The 13,868-nt window shown below is 44.2% G+C and overlaps 1 protein-coding gene across 3 annotated transcripts in view; it reads left to right on the forward strand.

Moving 5' to 3' along the window:
• The window catches only part of gli3 (GLI family zinc finger 3), a 92,702-nt gene that overhangs the window by 20,221 nt on the left and 58,613 nt on the right, over nucleotides 1-13,868 (forward strand). The window lies entirely within an intron of this gene.

Here is a 13,868-nt window from a genome sequence, read left to right on the forward strand (position 1 = left end):
CAGCGTAGCAGCTTTTTTTGACATTATAGTAGCTACCTGTAGATTAGAGTTTGTAAAATCACAATGTGCACACGCAGTCCTTACTGGTGAGCCATAGCCATTTCATGGACCTCTGCACTGAAAGCAATTTCCTCCAGCAGCAGGGGGACAGACTTTGGCAGAGCCACCTCACAAGGGCCTGAGGCACAGGATTAACTTGGCCTCGCTGCTGCTCAGGGCGGAGTGGAACCTCAGCTGCCCAGTCCCAGTCCAGCCCTGCCTGGCCTCTCTTGTCTGGCACACTTCCGCCTGCCCAGATCTGCCTGCCGGGGCCCTGCTGCTCCCTCACTGCTGGAGGATGCGCATAAGCCACTGCCTGAAGACTTCTGCAGACTGTGGAGATGCCGCCAGAGCTTAGCTGCAGTGGAATTGCATCTTTGCTCTTTTTTGGTCAGTGCTCATCCTACTTGTAGCACGTGTTACAGCTTTAGGCCCCATGGAAACTTCAAAATTCCCGTTTATACAATGCGGGTCTCTCCTTTTCTGAATAACTTGTGGTGGAGAATTGGAGAGATTTGAAAACACACCACTACAATGACGTCAGACTGGGAAAATAACAGGAGTAGCGGGTTTCGGGAAGAAGCCAACAGTTTAGCTGGCTTATTTAAACCACTTGTAAAGTCAGTAATATGATTTACTGGACGGGGAAAGTCGGATGCACAACTGTAGACTATTAAAGCTGAACCAAATAGTCTCTGTTTAAACTGCATTGTGTTGCTTCAAAGTACTTTAGCAAAAGGAAGGTTTGTTAAGGATCTGTTGAGCTCTTTTCCAGCCTCTTTTCGGTTTCCTCCCATCCAATCGCTGTCACTGGACTCTCAGTTTGACTTCACAGTCATAGATTTTTAACTTTAATATGTTGTGAGAGTTCATGTTTACCATCACAATGGCTCCTTAAAGGAACTTGAGGTCATTTTCACGACACGCTGTGAACAACAAAAGCCTGAGTGTGAGGGGTCATGCAGGTCAGAAGCAATGACCAGCCTCTTAACATCAAATCAGCTCGGTCTGAGAGAGATCATCGCAGAGCAACCACCGGCCTCTCCCTGCTAAATCTGCAGCTTTGCCGGATCTTGTTCCCTCAAAGAGAGACTCTCAGGGGTGACCAGAGGCCCCATAAACTCATAAACCAATAAAGCAGGGAAACAGTAGTTGATTATTCTACCATTCTGTCCATTTGTCGGGCACCAGTGGCCTCCCTCCTGCCAAGAGGCATAAAGCAGGAGTGTCATGACCCTGCTCGGGGGATTTATTGTGGTGTGTTCTTCTCTACATCCTCTCTGTTGTGTTCACTGCCCCTCACCTCCTTGCCACTGGTGGTTTCTTACTGAATGGACTTATAGGATGAAGTAGCAACCAGTGGCCTTCACACCATGGTTGGATTTTATGCAGAAGAATGACTGCATGGAGAAGGACAGTAAATAACAAATCTTTTGAATTCTGTGTGCTTTTATTGGCGTAATAATACATATATCTTTTCATTAGTTGTTTGATTGATGTACAAATGCAAGGACGTATGGAAACATGCTAAAAAGCTAAAAGGAATTAGTGCCTTGCTTTCAAAAGTACTTTCATTACAGCACAAGATTATACTACTGAGGAAAAGGCATCTCTTTCCAGTCCCCACACAAAGAGCTTTTATTGAACTGTACATCTAACTTTAAATGTGGCTTCTCCTCTTTTACGTAACCAGCAACAAGTTTGTTCAATTCCGTTGTAGTGGCAGCTGTGGCCTAGCTAAAAAGGACCAGTTCTCTTTTTTTTGGAGCTCAAACGCTGGCGTCACTCGCCTACTCGATAGCATTTTCCTCCAGTATTTTAATATCACCCTGCCACAGTTTTCATTTCCCTGACATCTGGTCCTTTACACCCACAATTTAAAAATAGTGCAGTTGTCTTCCATGCTGTAAAGCCATTAACTTCTGCCTAATTGCTATCTGAGCTCCACATGTGCACTGCGCTACTGTAGGATTTGGTATCTAATTGCCAAGAGGAAGGAAATAGAAACTGTGCAAATGTATTTGTTTTGTGGCAACTAAAAGCTCAAGAAGTTCACAATGAATTAATTCCTTGTTTTAAATTAGAACTGACAGGTTTCTCTGGCTTTTTCTAGCTGCTTCTACTGTGATTTGCAAGGTTCCTCAATGCATGCACGACAGCCTCCTCTATGGAGAAGTTCTTTGGAGGTCCAGCTGAAGCACAGCAGAGAGGGACAGGAAGGGAGAAGCTGTATTTATTAGCATTTTCAAGCTCAGTCCAAACGTCTACTCGAATTATTTATGACAGAAACTGAGTAAATCAAGTAACCCAACAGGTTTTTTTGTTCAGGTTTCTTCCAAACACTTGATATTCCTACATGGGCACGAACAAGAGCAAGTAACTCAACTGAAGCAAAAGTCAGAGATAAGAAGCATATTTTTCTCTGCAACTTTTCCACAGAACATTTGTGAAGAAGCTTTAAACAAATAAGAAAACACGGCACATGCACTGCAGTCCCACAGAAACACCTTCGTGTTTCTCAGTTAAGGCTCACTTAAAATCAGTGTAATTCTCACGTATTTGAATGTTTTCTAAATGTTTTTTGTCCAAAGATGACTTCTATTTCGGGTTAAAATCACTGGACTAAATCAGGACATGCTTTCATATTTGAGAGAGCAAAAGCCTCCACACCCCCTGATCTCTCTCCCCTGACCTCCACACCCCCTGGGCCTTGACTCTCACCCTTCTCACTGCTTACCCTCCCCTTTTGCCGCCCAACTCTCTCCCTCGCAGTGCGAAAGAGGAGCCAGGATCAAAGGCCGTAAACCACGGCAGTGATTCCTGGTGATTGATTAGAAGCAGAGGTTGAGAAGCAGCAACTCTCTCCCCTCAGTTCTTCCCACCCTCCAGTGCTGTGCACATATTCTCCCAGGGCCCTCGTAAATAGCTCAGCCTTCAAGTGTGAAAAGAGTTGCCACGATTGGAAGACAGAGCCCAAAAACACATCCGTGCTGAAGCGGCTTGGCCAGTTTTTCTGTCTCTTCTTCCTGGATGGCAGGGGGGTGTTGGTTGATAAGAACCATTTGTTGTTGAGCTTGGATATGGGGAGGGACAGTGTAATCCCCTTGCCCTGGTCTGTGTGCAGAGCTGGAGGAAAAGTGCAGAGGAGGAATTGATTTTCAGAGGAGGGGGGCATGCGGAGAAGTGAACTCAGATGTGTAACAGAGACAGGGTTTGAAAGAAACATTCTACTTGCGGGGAAAGAAAGGTTTGTTGCTTTCCACGGAGGGGCTGTGCAATTTAAACTTGAGCAAGTCCCTCTAATCTTAATCAATTGCATAGTTGTCTTTCACTATTCTCTCCCCTGCCTCCTCCTCCTCCCCCCGATCACAACTCAGTCCAGAGGCCTCTTGACAAGCAAGTCCTGTAAAGGCATTTTAATAGGCCGTGTCCACTCAGTGGCATTAAGATTACCGCTTGAACCAAATCTCCAGCCTGCATGCTTTTGCACAACAACACTTGCACCTCACTCAGTCTTCGCTACCCTCGCTGATCTCACCTGGAGCTGTGAGTCTAATGATGTTGGGAGTGTGGGCCTTGCAGCGACAGCTTCAGTCCTGGGGAGATGTGTCTCATGTCAGACTTTGCGCCAGACAGACTCCAATAAGGAAAGAGGGGGCGATGGCGGGGTGGGGTGGGTGTTCTTCATCGCAGCTGGAACGGAGCCAGAAGAAAAAGTGCAATTCTCCAGCGGTTTTGTTTTTCCTCTGTGGTATTTACAAAGTGATTGAGCACATTTTTCAGTGTCATGGAGTATCTCATTACGCTCTTAAAAGCTTTTTATCCATCCACATGTTCTGAGTTGTGTACATGCACATTGCAGACTGCAGATACTCACTCATGCACGCAAACGCTCTCATTTTCTCTCACTTTCCTCAATGACACCAAACTGTACTCACATTTGGTTCAGCCTCAAGATGGGCTGGCGTTATTAACTGTTCGGCGACCTCATGACTTCATCTTCGGCGCTGTCAGAGGCGGCCCACATTATGTCTCTGCTCGGCTCAATGGGCCCTTTGTTCTGGCTTGGCTCTGGAGCAGCTCAGCATGGAGCTGCGTGAGTCCAACAGTCCCAGTGCGGCTCAGGGGGGAGGGAGAGGTATGGATGTAGGGAGGTAGTGGATGGAGATAGGGAAGAGAATTTGCCGGAGACGGATAAAGCGAGATGGAGGGAGATTGAGGAGATTTGGGAACTAGGAGAAAACCTAAGAGTATGATGGGTGAGAACAGGGAGCAAGAGCGAATTATAAGAAATTAACAAGAAGTGTGGAGAAGCCGGAGGTAGAAGTAAGAGAGGTAAAATAGCAGAAAGAAGGATACAGAGGGAAGGGAATTCAACAGGCAAACCCCAGTGTAGAATGAATTTTAAACAGTTCTCTCCATCTGACCCACTGTTTCAAAAGAGCATCGGATCACAAAAGCTTCACGGCAACTGAGCTGCAGAGGCCAACCTTGTGCCAAATGTAGGATTAATGGAAAAGTAATGCAGAGATTAGGGAGGGAGGCAAGAGTGGAGCTGGAAAGGCGGATTCCAGCGGTGGGGGTGACAGGAGAGGTCACACATGAGGGGAGCTTATTACCGAGAGGGGACAGCAACAGGAGGGGAGTGTTGAAGCAGGAGGTATGATGAGTAAACGAGAGGGATGACAAGGTTAGGAAAATGAACATAAAGAAGAAAGGCTGTATTATTAGGTCAGATAGAGGAATGTGTCCCGTGTATGGAAAGTTAAAGGTGGAATATTTGTAGAAACTAACACTGTCAGGCTTTAATTGTTAATCTACACTGTCCAGACACATCTTCTTATTTTCATTTGAGTTGTTACCTGGACAGCTCTATTTTAAGCGTTTGTTTGATTCTTTTTAAATACAAAAACTTACACCAAGAGGCCGCGGTTTTTCCGTCATGAATATCACTTTAGCCACCAATCCTGGTGGCCACTGCTTTGGAATCTGGTGCCATTTTGCTCCAGCAAATTTAGTCCAATAGAAATGATCTGAACCGATGAATAATTCTGGGTAAAACATGTTTGAACTCGCAGTTACACTGTAAAAAAGAAACTTGATCTATCAAACAAACAGAAATCTGAGTTAATCTATTTCTATAAGTTTATACTTTCAAGTGTATTTCTACATTTTCTTGTCTTTTAAGTGAAAGTAACTCCTTCATTTACTCTGCAGAGTCTTCACATCCCTTTTGTTAAAGTAATTCTTTTTTTTTAAGTTTCAGAATGAATGAAATACAAGCTGATTAAACATCGAATAGGAGCCAAGACGTGTGTGTAACTCGTATTAATCACTGCTGCTTCTACAGCTGTGTGGTTGTACAGTTCTAGCCTGCATGTGTGACAGCATTCCCTGCAGGGAGAGATTTTTACTTACTCTCACCTCACAGAAAGAGGGTTGTAGGTTCAATTCCCAGCCGAGGCCTTTCTGTGTGGAGTCTGCATGTTCTCCCCGTGTACTCCGGCTTCCTCCCACCCCCCAAAAACATGCTTGTTAGGTTAATTGGTGACTCTAAATTGTCCCCTAGGTGTGAGTGTGAGCGCCCAGCCACTGGGGAGCATGAGCCTGTGTATTTTATTTAATTTCTCGTACTGGTCCCAAGCCCGGATAAATCGTGAGGTTAGCATCCGGCGTAAAACGTGTTCAATTAAGGGAGAGGCTGAAAGAAGAAGAAAATAGGTAATTCAAGTTTTATTTATAGCACATTACCCCCAAAACCTTTGTGCACATGACAAAGGATACGTTAATTGAAAATTTAATTAAGGTTAGAGACAAATTTTTCTATTTGCAGCAGTTCTTCATAGTTTTTGTGAAGAAGTTTCAAAGATTACATAAAACCAGATTGTTTAATCAGTCACTTTTCAAGTAAAAAGCTACCTCGGGTGCCTAGGAAGTTTAGAACTTCTTCTCTTGAAGAATCGTATGTTATCAGTTTTATGGAGCTTGATTGTTGTTGCCTCACTTGAAGGTGCGAATGACGTCTTTGCAGGTGCTGTTTTTACGTTATAGAGGTGTGGAATTAGATGTTTCATGCCCATGTCCTGTGATGTTATATATTATGTGAATCAAACCCTTTAAGAAGTAGGTAATTATCTAATTCATCTAATTCATCGCAGTCCAAAGCTGCCTGCATCCAGTCACTTAACCGTGAAGAGGTAACATGACGTTAAGCACCAGATTTATGCCAAATCTATACAAAAACCACAAGAAAAAGCATTTTTAAAGTGATACAGTATCACTTAGTCTGAGAGCAACAAAAGCAACATATACATTTCAGACGGGATGTTATGTTTGTGTGATTTTTACATTTTATAAAGTGCACAACTTGAATTTGTATGATTTAACTTACCTTACCTGTGCGTTTATCTGAAAACTGCAGCTGAATATTCATATGTATGTTCTTTTTTGTCACTGTTTCCATCTGCATCAGAGACCGATATGTAAAGCTTTTCGTCAACATCAGTAATTCTGTCCAGTTTTTCAGAAATCCTTCAGGTTTTTAGGTTTAAGGATGTTCTTAATGCAGTAAAAGACAAATGATCCAGACGGAAAATGTCTTTGATGTCAGCTATAAACACACTAAATTAATCCTGTTCTGTGTTCTAATCAGTGTTAAACTGCTTTAATCGGGTTTTTAGAGAGTTTTTTAATTAAATAAGTACAAATAAAAACACAATGCTTTGTATGAAGTCGATGACATTACATTTGGTCGACTATTAGTCCAGTATATAGTCCAGGCCTGCAGCTTTCACCCGACTTCACAACCCTTTACAGCCTCTTCCTAGCAGAGAGGATGGAGTTTAGGTCTGTTTAGGCCAACTTTGCCGATCTTTTAATCTGCTGAGATTTCATCTGTCTGAAATTGAATAAAGTGGTCTTTGTTTCCTGTGTATTTTAGTGGAATTGGGGCGAACCACACCCCTTTTATAAAGTAGGCTCTCCTATAGATGTCACATGTCAGGAGTTTGTGTCAGTCATTACATTTTATAATGAGTAAGACCAAAGTTTATTCACGATTCTTTGCTAGGGTGAACTTGCTCCTGCAGGTGAAACGGTGCAGATTTATTATTCTTTTTACCCAGGGTTACTTATTATGTGTTTTGAACAGCCCCACACTTGGAGAGCAGAATGAAGGAGTCAATTGTACTTTGTTATTTTTATAGCATTTGGCTTGTAGCTTGGAATTCTTATTGTCATGCTCTGTGGTAAAAGGGCCTTATGTCCAAATGTGACGGGTTAGAAATTGTAAGCATTACCAGCTGCAGCATCAAAGCTCCAGGCATGCTGTTCATTTAACCCAGATCCGTCACACTATATGTAGCCCCTGATTCAACCTGTAATGTAGACATTTATCAGAATGCATTAGACTGAGACTAATGTGAATTTATGAATGCGAGTTAACTCCCAACACCTCTCTACCTGCGATATGTCAAAGATCACTGACTATATTTGAATATATTTGGCCGAGGTAGTGGAAATTAATACAGATTTACAGTGAATAACATGATTACCCAGTGCAGGTTTAGCTCATTTATACAGCAGGGGTTTGATTTAAAAGAATATTTATTTTAAATGGGGTTGGGTGAAGTACTTCACATGAACCCACCTGCAGTAGGCAGCAGTCGGGAAACTCTCAGTTTGAAGAAGGATTTGTGAGCTAAACTCTGATGTTTGCATCTAAAACAAATGCATTGGATCTACACCCCATCTCACATTAGGGAGTTTTAACTTCGCCACTACAGTTAAAGAACTGTGCCTGAGGCCGCCGTCGAGCGCAGGTAAGACACTTAACTGCTCAAATGTGTTTCACACAACTGCAATATACCTTCAAAGTTTAGACTGTTTAATTAAAAAGTAACTGTCTGTCAACAAAAACAAGAAAAATGTGACTGAAACAACTAAACTGCGAGTGTGGAAAATGATCACACTGCAGCACGGGGAAGAAAAGTTTATCCACTTCAGAATAGGTACCGCCTGAGATATGCAAATATGCAATTTTCCACTTAACCAGCTGTAAGAGGACGAATAAAATCTTTTTATGGGCAATTTTTTTTTACACATGACCGTTATTTTCCAAATGAGTGCAGCCTGAGCGACTTTCAAATGTGACTCCTGCACAAGTTTAACCTCGTTTATCGAGCCGGACCCGCAGGTGTGAGAAGTGATCAGCAGCACCAGTGCAGGCAGTGAATTAGACACACAGATCTGAACATCCACGGGCTTAATCACCACGGAAAGCAGGGAGAGAGAGTCCACTCTGGACTTAGACGCTCACCAGTCATTGATAAAGTGCTTAGCAGCAGGAAAATTAATGAATCCAGGCTGACTGGTTGAAAAAGGGGGGGTTTGAGCGGAGGAGGGGGATTGGTGAGGGGGGGTAATCCTGTTCCAGCTAAATGGCTGATCCCTCTCATTCCTTAGATATCAAATGTCAAAAGTTAAATTAGCCTGCTAGCCTCAGATACGAGTTAACATGCTTTTAAACGGGGCGAGGGGCGGTGAGTCTTGCCTCCTCTGGGATGGCGGGCAGGTGCCTTTGAAGTGTCTAATTATCCAAGTCTTACTAAGTGCCGGCAAACCATCTTAATGGGGGAATATATGTTTCAGTGCAGCGCACAAAATGCACTTAAATCCATGTAGAAAAATGAGTATCTTTACGCAAACACGCTCCCCACACACACATCATGCTTTAGTTTAGGAAGAATACTCTGAACTTTTGGTAAGTTTGAATAATTCCACACGGACAGGTGGGAAACATTCAAACGCTGTATAACTTTGTATGATATTTGCTTAAAATTACTGTATTATTTTTTCTATTCTATCCGAACCGTTGGCTTTCAGTTCCTTTGCCTTGGCTTGGTATCCATTTCTCTTGGCGAGGCATTTCTAATCTGAGTGCCACAGACTTGGTCCGGATCATTCTGGTGTCAGAAGTGGGATTCCAGTGCAGAGGCCCAGTGGAAAGCTGGCCCACTCTGGTCTGGTGGGCAGTGTTCCCAGATTCACCCTAAAAGACCCACTGTCCCAAACAGACATAACTGCCCTTGCCCACAATCATTTTACATTGTTACAGAGGACATTATGAATGACTAACAGGTTATAGCTGCCGATAGCTGGCTTGTGACTATCTAAAGCAATGCTAATAGAGTCTATGAGCCAATCAGAGCACCAAATGGCATCTTTAGCTTTGAAGCTTTGATCAAATGCATTTCTTGGTGTCTGATTCCTCAAAGAATGCAGGCCAAGATGCCCTTTGAGTGAACAACCTTAAAAGCTGTAACTATCCGTGGTCAAAAACGCATCAGGGCCCATTTTAGAGTCAAGGCTTTCAGCCCTCTCACTGCAATGCTCATTGCTCCCTCACAATGTGGCCCTGATGAAATGGTCGTGGGGTTTCGGGCTGCTCTATGGTGGGTCTGTGCCCCTAATGGGTGAATAAGGGATAGCTAGGGGCAGGCTGAGGCTGGGGCATGACACAACCCTGCTGTGAGGCTGATTTGAGGTGAGCGCTGGAAAGAAGGAAAGAGTCAAGCAGGCTTTGATTTGCCCCTCCCCGGCCCTGAGGCTTGGCGGCTGGGACTACGTGATGCTGCGCTCAGGGTTCGTCCCTGAAGACCCCCTGGCAGCAGAGAGAACGGGCTGGGACTGCGGTTTGTGGAGCAGGGGGTTGGTGCGTGGGCTGCCGAGAGCCAAATTGAGATGTGGGAGTCGTCAAATTTGCTTAGATGAATATTGAGGAGGGCATTTGGAGCGCTGCGTGGGAAATCAGCAGCTGACTGACTGCTAACCAGAAGGGGGAGCATCCCCATCTCTCTCTGCAATTCGCCAAAGTATCAGTCACATGCTAATAGTTAAATAATGTACCACCACGGCTTCAGTCTGCTGAGACAAAATCAAACATGAGTACAAAGTTGGAGGGAGTGAACTTAATTTTTCCTGAAGCTCTCCAGGGCTCAGGCAGACATGTTGATCGGGGACTGTTGGTTATCCTGCCCACGGATATTGCAGTAATGACCTTATTCTTCCTCTGATGTTTAGGTTTATTTATCAGAAGTTGCTCGATATGGGAAGCTCCACAGCACTCAGTAACCCCCAAATAATGCAAGACTGAACTGTGTTGTGGGGAAGGCAGCAAGCTCCTTGTGGCGCTGAGCCAATCAGCCAAGAAGTTGATCAGAAAAATACCTCACACAATTGCAGTAATCCCCTGTGCTTTTGTATTTGGGTTTGGTAGAGTCCCTCTTATTTCAGCCTGCACTAATCGTAAATGATTCCCTCTGTCTTTTGCATCAGTGCCAGGGCCGGTGAATCAGGTACATAAGCCTAAGCCGCTTGGAGAGGTGCTCTTATTAAACTCTAGCCAGCTGCTGGAATTTTTCTTCCCCCTCTCATTGTTAATTGGGGAGTCTTGAGTCTTTCCCTGGAGTTGATTTGCAAGAGAAAGAAAAAAAAGGAGCAAGAGATTATTGCACAGGAGGAGAGGAGCTTTGAAGAAGTGTTTTGTGATTTCACCGTATATCCTTCACTCCTCTCCTTCTTGTTCAGTCTCCATGTGCTCCCCAGCCAAAACCTGTTTGTGCCACAGAGCTTTGAGAAGTCAGAAGGTGGAATACAACATATGTCTGGCTTTGGCTCAGAGTAAAACAACACCTCCTCTGATTTCTTTCTTTTTTTTTCTCTTCACGAAGGGAGAATCGTTGCACGGAACAGTCCTTTGTGCACCCCTGAAACATGCATGTCCCAAGCTGGAAGGCAAATCAGATACTCGAGCATTAAGGACAGTTTGGCTTGTGGGAGAACAACAATCCTTGTTCTTAACCTATGCCTCCAGAGAATGCCTTCAACACAACAAGGCAAAGGGTTTTGTTTCACTTTCCATGTCTTTTAATTTCCTGGGCACCCTTAACTTTGGCCCCTCTTATCCCAGAGCCCGACTCTTAGGGGCATTGGCCCCACTCCATATCTCATTATCTCTTTCAAAATTTCATTTTGTCATTGCGTCCACACTCTCTTTTATAGTCCCATATTAAAGGCAATGCATAGGGTTTTTTCTCGAAAGGTATTTGAACTAGAGTCTTACAATAGAGGCTACAGACAAGGGGAAAAAAGGGAGAAACCTGGGTTTAAGGATTTAATGAGTGGCTTGCTGAGGGTGAAAGAGAGATAGAAACCAAGTGAGTGAGAGCAATAGAGAGTGCATTTGTAGAGGGTCAGGGGGAGAGGAGAAAGAGTTGTAAGGGAGGAAGAATGCAGGAATGGAGCACCAGGTACCATTATAGTGGCAGAGAAAGCTCCTGAAATACTAGAGCTGGGGCGTGTGCTCTGATCAGGACGGCAGTGAGCACAATTACCTTCTTTTCAAATCCTTCAGTGACACTGCGGGAGGAAGGAGGACTTTGAAACTTGAAAGGCAGGAGCTCGCTTTCAACCTCAAACGCGAGCAGGAAAGGGCTCTGAAATTTGTTCAGCTCTCCCCATCCACCATTAGCTTGTTTCTTCCTCTTGCCTCAAGGCATTTAAGCGCTTTTTGAAAAGATGTTAAGAAATTCAATCACCATAGAGAGAGAGCGGGATAGTTCTCTTTTCTGTTTTTTTTTTTAGAGGCATGCTTTCCTCAGGTCCACAGAGGACTGGCCTGCTGCTTTTGTGTTGTGGTCTGAATAGACCTGCAAACTGGTGGAGGACTGGATGCGGCAACCATGGGAAAAGAGGAGGAAATAAAAGAGGAATGAAAAATGAGCGAGGGAAAAAGGGAAAGGGTCTGTTGGGTGGACGGTCAGGAGTTAGAAAAGTGTTGCAGGATTGAACTTTTCAAAGTTGCACGTGTTTACCTCTGTCTGCTCTGTCTTTATTAGCCCACTTTTTGACAGATGCTCAACATGTTATGCTGATACAGAAAGTTTCCCCCAGCATGTACAAGCAGAGCAGAAGAAGAACTTTACTTGAGAATAGCTGTGTTCCTCTGAGGAGTCGAGGAGTCAATTGACTCCCCTGTGCTGCAGTTCATTTAACCATTTAAGGTTCTATGAACTGAAGTAACGAAGCCCTGAAGGAGGTATATGGTAGAATGATGAACCCCCCCCGTCCTTTGGGCTCACCAGGGAGACTGGAGGGGGATGGTGGGGTTGTGACAGTGCTGTGATTGAACTATTTGTCGCTTGACCTCACATGGAGGAGAGAGATGTCTGTGCAGCAGTGGGGGTCACTGTATGAGAAAAACGAAGGGAAGAACGAGAAAGTTGCAAGTGAATAGAGAATTAAAACAGCGAAGAGGTTGAAACTCTAGTTTTATGCACTAAAAATGATGAATGTATTTATAAAACATCAAATCTTTGCATTAAAGTTAAAAGCAAGCTCATAAATATGTAGCCAGTCTACTTTGGAAGCTGTAATGCTAGATTTTCTGGATGTGGAGAAGCTGAGAGGGCTCAGCAGGAGCCTGTGCTACATGCTCTACCCTTCTCAGTGCTTACTCTCTGCAGTTTACAGCCTCGACTTCCTCAATCCATGTTAGGAGATGAACCCAATTCTGAAATCCCTTTATGTTAATATTGCGCTTTGCAAGCGCAGACCTATTAATCCAGCTTTAACCGTATAAGTTGCATTATTCCCTTAATAAGATCACTGGCTGTGCAGTATAGGATTAAATACTTATATCATAACTGACACTGTCATTTCCCGCGGATGAGAGCGACTTGCCTCTCTGGCTGTCAGTTCCGCGTTAAGAATCCTTGAATCTGCTGCCAGTGCTGTGCCAGGGCACGACTGGCCCAGACGCAGGTAATGGATGTGGGAGAGTGAGGGGAATGAAAGCGGGACCCTCAAGCTGCTCTCTTCTCTTCTCGCCTCTCTCAATCTCATTCTCTCTTTCTCTATGATTGCTTCTCTTCTTCTGTGAAGTGGCGCTGCACTATGGCGGCCATATTCGGTGCTTAAGGTGGTGCTCTTTAATCTGGCCCCCTGTTCCTAATTGGCTGTTAGATGCTGTTGGGTTGCAGCGGCCACATAAACATCCCAGATTAGTAAGTCACAGCTTATGAATCAGAATTTCCATCTTTCGTTTTCAAAAAAGATGTTGCAGAAAATAACATCCTGTTGAATTTGTCTTGTTGAATTTTGTCCCGACATGTCGTGCCACGTTCTGAGTCAGTCTCAACACTGTGACTATACAAAAGACTAATACCAGGTCAGGAAGCTAGCTAACCCTTATGCATGTCAGTTTAGAGGCCATGCCATGGGTCAAAGGTCACATCTTTCCGGTGGAGCTTAGCCCTTGAACTCAACTCCACCTTTATCCTCTTTGCCAAGAAGCTTTCTCTCGAGACCCTACTCCTTCTAATTTTCCCCTTGGACACAGATAGAAAAAGATTTAGTTTGAGAACTGAGGGGGTGGGGTGGGGGGGCGAAAAGGGAATGAAGGAGGGTGACGCTTGTTAATGGGCAGCTTGGAATGCAAGCTTAAAGCCTGCCTCCTCCATGGGAGTCCACTGCTAAAAAGAACAGACAGAGCTGAGTTTAAGAACGTAGACCCCTTCAGCTGTGTGAAATTAGGAAGTTAACGTTTTTTTTGATTCATGGTTTCCGTTTGCCTCTGAACTGCCACATCTGGCACTGTGGAAGGCAAACCTGGCAGATTTACACCCGTGATGCCAGGAAGGTTTCAGGTGTGCAAAGCTGATCTTCTGCGCCTCCATTTACTTTCTGTGTTAACGGACTTTCTCACCATGTCACAATATGGTCACAAGAAAATTCTGCAGCCTATTAACATCAGATTCTCATCCTTTCTT

Source organism: Leuresthes tenuis, unplaced genomic scaffold, assembly GCF_036924035.1.
Source record: "Leuresthes tenuis unplaced genomic scaffold, fLeuTen1.0.hap1 SCAF_24, whole genome shotgun sequence".
In the NCBI taxonomy this organism is placed as follows: Eukaryota; Metazoa; Chordata; class Actinopteri; order Atheriniformes; family Atherinopsidae; genus Leuresthes; species Leuresthes tenuis.